Source organism: Dermochelys coriacea, chromosome 3 (assembly GCF_009764565.3).
Source record: "Dermochelys coriacea isolate rDerCor1 chromosome 3, rDerCor1.pri.v4, whole genome shotgun sequence".
In the NCBI taxonomy this organism is placed as follows: Eukaryota; Metazoa; Chordata; order Testudines; family Dermochelyidae; genus Dermochelys; species Dermochelys coriacea.
In genome coordinates this window covers 36640648-36649904 of record NC_050070.1, presented here as the reverse complement: position 1 = coordinate 36649904, position 9257 = coordinate 36640648, and the positions used below count along the sequence as shown (strand labels likewise).

At 40.5% G+C, this 9257-nt stretch overlaps 1 non-coding gene across 1 annotated transcript; it reads right to left on the bottom strand.

Moving 5' to 3' along the window:
* Positions 1 to 1341: 1341 nt before the first annotated feature.
* LOC119854101 lies at positions 1342 to 1460 on the bottom strand. Its single transcript, XR_005292348.1, has one exon. It is a non-coding gene; the product is annotated as a 5S ribosomal RNA (ribosomal RNA).
* Between the last annotated feature and the right edge of the window lie 7797 nt (positions 1461 to 9257).

The window sequence follows — 9257 nt, the reverse complement described above, 5'->3', positions numbered from 1 at the left end:
TCTAAGTCATGATTTAAATATTCCAAGCGTGGGAAAATCCATCACATTCCTAGTGCAAGCATTAGCTATTGCACCTCTGTGCAGAACAGGGAGCTGCATATGCCTCATTACTTTTTCTGGCTTTTATTACTGGATTCTGTCTACTGCCAAAAAGAGCACCCATCTTTTGTTGCACTGCATGTAGTTCAGTGGGCCATGTAAATGTGCCTTACTGATTACAAAATGAAGTGAGTCAGCTCTATGTAATATAAACCTAACTACATTTTGGCATGGGAGGTAATATTGACAATTTCCGGGTGCAAAGATTGTGGATCTCTCGAGACATCTAAATAGGCTTATGTGCAGTGTTGGGGAGGAGCTGGTGGTTGCGGTACATGCAGGTACCAATGATATAGGGAAAGACAGAAAAGAGGTCCTGGAGGCCAAATTTAGATTGCTAGGTAAGAGATTGAAGTCCAGGACCTCCGTAGTAGAATTCTCTGAAATGCTTCCAGTTCCACATGCAGGGCCAGGTAGATAGGCAGAACTGCAGGGTCTCAATGCATGGATGAGACAACAGTGAAGGGAGAAATGTTTTAGGCTTAATAAGAACTGGGGATCATTTGGGGGAATGGAGGAGCCTACACAGGAAGGATGGACTCCACCTAAACCAAAATAGAATTAGATTGCTAGCATGTAAAATGAAAAAGGTTGTAGAGAAGTTTTTAATTTAAGGGCTGGGGGAAAGCCGACAGGTACAGAGGGTCACATGGTTTGGACAGAGACATCCCTTAGGGGAGGATCTAGAAAATGGGGATTCTCTATGTCCTAGTAAAGAGGAAAAGTTGATAACGTACAGGTAGGAAATAAAGAGAAACAGTGAAATGAAAGAGTCCCATTCAATTACATCACACAAAGGCAGAGAGCTAAAAAGTGACAAATTTTATAAATGCTTGTGTACACATGCTAGAATTCTAAATACTAAGATGGGTGAACGGGAGTGCCTCTTATTAAATGAAGATATTGATATAATAGGCATCACAGAAACTTGGTGGAACAATGATAATCAATGGGACACAGTAATACCAGGGTACAAAATATATAGGAATGACAGAGAAGGCCATGCTGGTGGGGGAGTGGCACATATGTGAAAAAAAACATGGAGTCAAATATAGATCTCCTGTTCATAGAATATCAGGGTTGGAAGGGACCTCAGGAGGTCATCTAGTCCAAACCCCTGCTCAAAGCAGGACAAATCCCCAATTTTTGCCCTAGATCCCTAAATGGCCCCCTCAAGGATTGAACTCATACCCCTGGGTTTAGCAGGCCAATGCTCAAACCACTGAGCTATCCCTCCTCCCAACCCTACAGCACCCAGTATTCCCAGGAGGTCTCCCATCCAAGTACTAACCAGGCCTGACCCTGCTTAGCTTCCGAGATCAGACGAGATTGGGCGTGTTCAGGGTGGTATGGCCGTAGACAAGGAAAAATCTTAAATGAATGAAACTGTACCATAGAATCGCTATGATAGAAATTCCATGCTTCAATAATAAGAATATAGCAGTAGAAATATACTACCAACCACCTGATCAGTATGGTGATGGTGATTGTGAAATGCTCTAGAACAATGGTTCCCAAACTTGGTCTACCGCTCGTGCAGGGAAAGTTGCTGGCAGGCCGGGCTGGTTTGTTTACCTGCCGCGTCCGCAGGTTCGGCCGTTTGCGGCTCCCAGTGGCTGCGGTTCACTGCTCCAGGCCAATGGGAGCTGCTGGAAGCAGCGGCAGTACGTCCTTCGGCCCGCGTCGCTTCCAGCAGCTCCCATTGGCCTGGAGCAGCAAACTGCAGCTACTGGGAACCGCGATCAGCCTAACCTGCAGATGCAGCAGGTAAACAAACCAGCCCGGCCTGCCAGCGGCTTTCCCTGCACAAGCGGCGGAACAAGTTTGGGAACCACTGCTCTGGAAGATTAGAGAGGCTATAAAAATAGAAAATGTAATAATAATGGAGGATTTCAATTATCCCTATATTGACTAGGCACATGTTGTTTCAGGATGGGAGGCAGAGATAAAATTTCTGGACATCATAAATGACTGCTTCTTGGAGCAGCTAATCCTGGTACCCACAAGGGAAGGGGCAAATCTTGTTTTAATCCTAAATGGAGCACAGGATTTGGTCCAAGAGGTGAATATATCTGAACCTCTAAGTAATAGAGACCATAATATAATTAAATTTAACATCCTTGTGGGGAGGAAAATACCAAAGAAGTCCACCACAGTAGCATTTAACTTCAGAAATGGGAACTAGACAAAAATAAGGAAGCTAGTTAAACAGAAATGCCTGCAAGCTGCATGGAAACTTAAAAAAAATATCATAACAGAGGCTCAAATTAAATATATATCCCAAATAAAAAAACATAGTAAAAGGACCAAAAAAGTGTCACCATGACTAAACAACAGGTTAGAAGTAAAAAAGCATCCCTTAAAAATTGGAAGTCAAATCCTACTGAGGAAAATAGAAAGGAGCATAAACTCTGGCAAGTCAAGTATATAAGTAAATTAGAGAGGCCAAATTTTTTTTAAAGAACAACTAGAAAAAGACTCAAAACTAACAGCAAATAAATAAATAAATAAATAAATAAATAAAGTATGCTAGGAGCAGAAAGCCTGCCAAACAATCAATCGAGTTATTGGGTAATTAAGGTGCTAAAGGAACACTCAAAGAAGATAAGTCAATTGCAAAGAAGCTAAATGAATTCTCTGCCTAGGTCTTAACTTCATAGGATGTGAGGAAGATTCCCACCCCGAATCATTTTTTTAGGGTAACAAATCTGAGGAACTATCCCAGATGGAGGTGTCAGTAGAGGAGATATTGTAACAAATTCATAAATTAAACAGAAATAAGTCAGCAGGATCAGTTGATATTCACCCCCAAGAGTTCTGAAGGAACTCAAATATGAAATTACAGATCTACTAACTGTGGTATGTATCACTTAAATCAGCTTCTGTACCAGAAGGCTAGAGGATAGATAATGTGACACCAATTTTTAAAAAGGGCCCCAGAGGCAATCCTGGCAAGTACAGGCTGGTAAACCTAACTTCAGTCACAGGCAAATTGATTGAAATTATAGTAAAGAACAGAATTATCAGATACATAGATGAACGCAATTTGTTGGGGAAGAGTCATCACAGGTATCTCTTGGAATTCTTTGAGGCGAGTCAAAAACATGTGGACAAGGAAGATCTGGTGCATATAGCATATTTGGACATTCAGAAAGCCTTTGACAAGGTCCCTAACCAAAGACTCTTAAGCAACATAAGCAGTTATGGGATAAGAGGAAAGGTCCTTTCATAGATCAGCAACTGGCTAAAGGAAAGGAAACAAAAGGTAGGAATAAATGGTCAGTTTTCAGAATGGTGACAGGTAAATAGTGGTGTCTCCTAGGGATCTGTATTGGGACCAGTGCTCTTCAACATATTCATAAATGAGCTAGAAAAAGGGGTGAAGAGTGAGGTGGCAAAATTTGCAGACGATACAAAATTACTCAAGATAGCTAAGTCAAAAGCAGACTGTGAAGAGTCACAAAGGGATCTCATGGAACTGGGTGACTGGGCAACAAAATGGTAGATGAAATTCAGTGTTGATAAATGTGTAGTAATGCACATTGAAAAACATAATCCCAACTATATATACAAAATGATGGGATCTAAATTAGGTGTTACCACTCAAGAAAGAGATCTTAAGTCATTGTGGATATTTCTCTGAAAACAGCTGCTCAATGTGCAGTGGAAGTCAAAAAAGTAAACAGAATGTTAGGAATCATTTGAAACGGATAACTAGGACAGTAAATATCATAATGCCACTATATAAATCCATGATACGCCCACACCTTGAATACTCCATGAATTTCTTGTTGCCCCATCTCAAAAAGATATATTAGAATTCGAAAAGGTACACAGAAGGGCAACAAAAATGGTTAAGGGTATGGAACAGCTTCCATATGAGGAGAAATTTAAAAGACTGGAATTTTTCACTTGGAAAAGTGACGACTAAAGAGGGATATGATAGAGGTCTGTAAAATCATGAATGATGTGGAGAAACTGAATAAGGGAGTGTTTTTACTCCTTCACATAACATAATAACTAGAGGTCACCCAATGAAATTAATAGGCAGCAGTTTTAAAACAAACAAAAGGAAGGACTTCTTCAAACAATGCAGTCAGACTGTTGAACTCATTGCCAGGGGATGTTGTGAAAGCCAAAACTATAATGGGGTTCAAAGATGAATTAGATAACTTCATGGAGGATAGGTCCATAAATGGCTATTAGCCACGATGGACAGGGATGCAACACCATGTTCTGGATGTCCCTAGTTTCTGACTACCAGAAGATGGGAGTGGATGACATGGAATGAATCACTCGATAATTGCCCTGTTCTGCTCATTCCCTCTGAAGCACCTGGCATTGACCATTGTTGGAAGACAGGATTCCGGGCTAGATGAACCATTGGCCATTCTTATATTCTTATGAAAAGATCCAGAATTTATATGCTTCACCACAACCCTTTTTAATAACTGGGTGGCTGCTCCTATTTAACATGAGTGTTTCTTAAAGAATGTAATTGGCAAGAGACATTCTGAAGGTAAGTCACATTGTATCTATAAGGGGTTATTTATTAAAAGAAGACTTTAATTATTTATCATCATATTTGGGGGCATGGATTGTTTGTTTTGGTAGGGTTTTGTTGCTTGTGATTTCCTATAGGAGACAAGGAAGGAATGGGAAGAAAAGAGGTTACTTCATTGGAAGTCTAAGTGGCTTTGAGTGTTTTCAGGGAAGCTCAAGAGAAGCAATGAAGTTGAGTGTCTTAGTTTCAACTGGAGGCAAGCCAAAGGTCAGTTTGAAGGAAATTAGTCCAATTCCCTTGAAAAGAATTTTTGTTAGACCTCAGTTTCCAGAGAGACCCCAAACCCACCTCACACTTCTTTCCTGTCTCCAATGCACCCTCTTCTGCACACACCAGATTCTACTACCTGTTTGATCTCCATTAATGATTATGTATAACTTTCCTCACACAATCTTACCTTTAATTACTAGCAACCACCACCTATTCTAAGTTCTGCTACCACCAAGTAAAACCATTCCCAGGTCAAATCACCTTCCTTCCCATATTTCCAATATCATCATGTAGCCACCCTATTCTTTCCCAATGAACGCTATAGTTGCTCCCAGTCCAATTTCTTGGATCACCAGGTAAATCTCACCAAGTAATGAGCCTACTTCTAGCACTACAAAAAATTGCCCCCAGACGAACACTTTATTGCTAAAAATATAATATGGATCTACATTTTCTCTTGTTGCAGCTCCAGACAGAGCCCTCTGTGCAGATTATTCCTGCAAAAATGAAAAGTTGGTGGTTGGGTTATAATCCATTTCCAAGTCAGAATGTATGCACTGAAGGAAGGCCCTGACTTCCCTGGAACACCAACCTGGGGTCAGGGAGTGCAAGCATAGCTACCTCACATGAGTTTTCAGAGGAGCCAGAAGTGAGGAGGAAAAATTTTGCTGCAGGCTACCCCTTGGCTTGCTACTTGTCTGACAGGTGTATCAATAGACAAGCTAACCAGAATTTGGCTCCTTGTGTACAATCTAAGAGTTACCAATCTGACTTCACCTCCCAGATCTCACTGTTTCACACTGACCTCCCCCACTTGTTCATTTCCTTTTATAGAATTAATGTGTGATACATTCGTGCTTTCATACTCTGCTGTTCTTATACCAGGTACATGTCTGTGCTCCAGCCTCCTTTACAATTTCCTTCCCTGGGATTTCTGTCCAACTCATGTGATAAAGAATATATTGCCAAGTGTTTTCATAAAATGCCCTGAAAAATGCCAATTTTTAGGAAGCACAGTATATGACAGTGACACAATGCTTTCAATGTTTTTAACTATGCTGTCCTATCACTTTAGCTATCATTTATATTGAGCAGCTTCATTGTATTTTAAATACATTCTACATGCTGTAGAATATTGCAAGAGAACATTACCACATTTCTAAATCTGGTTTTCATTCAATTTTTGTGGCAGGCCGTACAAGCAGGCAAATCCTTTTGAGGCCAGTAGATAACCCATTCTATCTTCCACAATGACAACCCTAACCATCTTCCTTGGAAATGGTGCTGAGGTACAACCAAACCACTAGCAGTTGCTCAGCCAGGTTAGCCTGCATGCTGCCTTCTCGATGCTAGACTTTTAAAATCTGTTAGTTAAAGCATGATTAGCAAAAACATTTTGAGATCTATGGATAATAAGCACTATAAAAGGGCTAGTCATTGTTGTTAACCTTATGTAGAGCACACTATTTGAGTAACCATACTGTACAATGAAGTAGTTTGCGGGGACTTCTAGATGGGGAAGGAATAATCTCCTCCAGCTAGTCCCTGCTTTACTCTTACACATACAAAGAACAGATGATGGATTCTGTGCAGTTGAGGATCTACTAGCTCTATCTTCAGATATCTTTGTGTATCCCCCATGTCCCTCTCTGGTCCAATCCATAGAGACTATGAGCTGTTACAGCTCTCAACTCTATAAGTTATTTTGTAGCATCTCATGCTTTCTGCTCTAGAAGTCTTTGGTTCAGTCTCCAGCATGTAGACCAAGATGGTGTTCACACTTGCTCATTGTGAAAAGTAAAGCTTTGCCTGAAATAAGCTGGTGATCTGCCTCTTTCTGCTCAGGCCCCCAAAATCTTGCCCAACTTCATACTGTGGAACCACACCTGTTTCACTGTTTACGGTGGCATGTGGTTGGCCCTTGAGTTATCAGGTTGTCCCTCCTGCCTGTTGATTCCTGGATCGTTGAAGTATCCCATGAGCTTCTGCAGGATCCTGATTTGTGCATATCAGGTACTGATCCAATAAACTATTGCAGTTATGGAGTAAGAAAGGATAATAAATTGAACAACAGAATTCTGAATATTAGCAATATCTGTAATGATATTGCAATAGAAGAGAAACCAAATATTATTTTATTCCTCAAAGAAACATATTACTGAGTACTCACACAAATGTCTCCATGTCTTCTTCCATGCTGCCCTCTTTAAACTGATCCACAAGGCCACTATCCTCCTCTTCAGTGATACATATAGGAACTCAGCCAACTAACGCTGGCTAGACTGAGGGACAGTAGATGACAATTTTTTCTAAAGCAAATTGTGTATATTTGATTGTATCCCTTTCCCCACCCTTGCTATTTGACTTGTCTTAAATAAGCTCTTCAGGGCAGGGGACATTTTCATATGTGTTTTTATATTGTCTAGCACAACAGGGCCATGATTCTGACTGGTCCCTCTGGGCACTATTACAATATATATATTAGATTATACACAAAGGACTGTTAAAAGTGCTTTATTACGTTGCAAAATCGAACTCTCCAAAGTCAGGAAATGTCAGAATTAAGATTAACCTTATTTTGGCTCCCTTTTGTGTGTGCATTATAATATAGTCTTTAGTTACATGATCACATACCACTGGTTCCACAGGACTCCTGCTTTATTTAGTGCATAAGATGACCAATGGTTCCTGAATGCACAGCTGCGCCACATTTTGATTTATCCTCATTGTTAAATGGCCCCAGGACTTATTTACTGCACACTATTCAAAACCTCCTCTGAAGATAGAATTACTAATTACCTCTGGGGTTTTTCTATTGCTCTCCTCACTACATTATCTGAGTGTTTCACAAACATTTATGAATGTATCTTCACAACACGCCTGTGACATGAGGTGATATTATTATCCCCATTTTACAGATGGGGAACTGAGGCACAGAGAAATTTAGGCCAAAAGTATCCACTAATTTTGGCTGCCTAGGACTTGATTTTTCAGATTACTTATCATTATATAGTGCTTTATATGTTCAGAGCACAGATTCCATTAAATTCAGTTGCAGCTGGGAGTGCTCAGCACTTCTGCAAATCAGATCCCAGCGTGTCAAGTTGAGCATTCAGAAAACAAGGAACACACAATTAGAGACCATCTGTGAAAAGTTTGGTTTAAGTGACTCGCCTAGCATCATGTAGGAACTCTGTGGCAGAAGCAGGGATAGTATCCAATTCTCCAGAGTAGCATTCAGCTGCCTTGATCATTAGACCATCCTTTCTTCCTGCAATCTCCAGCCTCATTAACTATACACTTTCCAATTTCTGCAACAAATGAAGCAGGGGTCCTCAAACAACCTCCTTCATTACACAACCCTGATTCATCCCCAGAGCATGATAACTCCTGTGCACTGAATGAGGCAGGAATTCTATGAAAAAAATACTATCTGATTGTGTAATTAAAGACTGTATCATAATGTATACACACATAAAAAGGGAGACAAATTAAGATTACACGGACAACCTTAATTCTGGCATTTCCTAACTACTGAGTGCTGGACTTTGCAATCTCAATAATGTAGTTTTACCTAGAGCTGGTTCAAAAACAGATTTTCTGTCTCACAAAAAATGTGAGTTTTCAAACCATTCAAATCATTTCATTTTGAAAAAAAAACCATTTAGTTTATATTTGGAACCATTTTTATACATAAAAGAAAGTAAATTTCGACATGAAAAATCTAAACTTTTCATTCAGAAAATGTTACAGTGGGATGGTCTGACATTTTCACAAGGTTTTTTTAATATTTTTTAAAGAAAAGTAGGTTGAAATGAATAAAATATCATGAAAAATTTCAGTTTTGCCAGATAGGCATTTTCTGACATAAAATTGTTTAGACAAAAGCTTTCCAACCAGCTGTACATTTAACATGGTTTTTGTTTGTGTAATATATGTGTGTTAAATACATGATGGCAGAGTGAGGTTTAACACATTACGCATACTCACTCCCATGGCCCCCTCCCTCACAGATACTCATCTGATCTGTTTCTCTCCCCAATGCCCCCAGCCCCCTCTCTCCCCATTGAATCCCAGTCCTAATCTCCCTCCCAGAGCTTTTCATCCAACCTTAGACTCTTCCCCCCAGGGATTTCCCCCCCCCCCAGGATCTTTGCCCAGCTATTCCAAGGTCTTCCCCAGAATCCCAGTCTTGTCAGATGTCTCCCCTCTCCCTGTGCCTTCACTCCTCCCCTCACAGTTTCCTGGTCTCCCTGCCTATCCAGTCCCAGTCCCACCATCACTACCCTGCCCTGGCTCCCACTCCCAATCTCTCTACCCAGGCATTCCCATTCTCCATGCCCTACCAGTCCCACTCTCCATCCCCATCTCCAAATATCAGTCT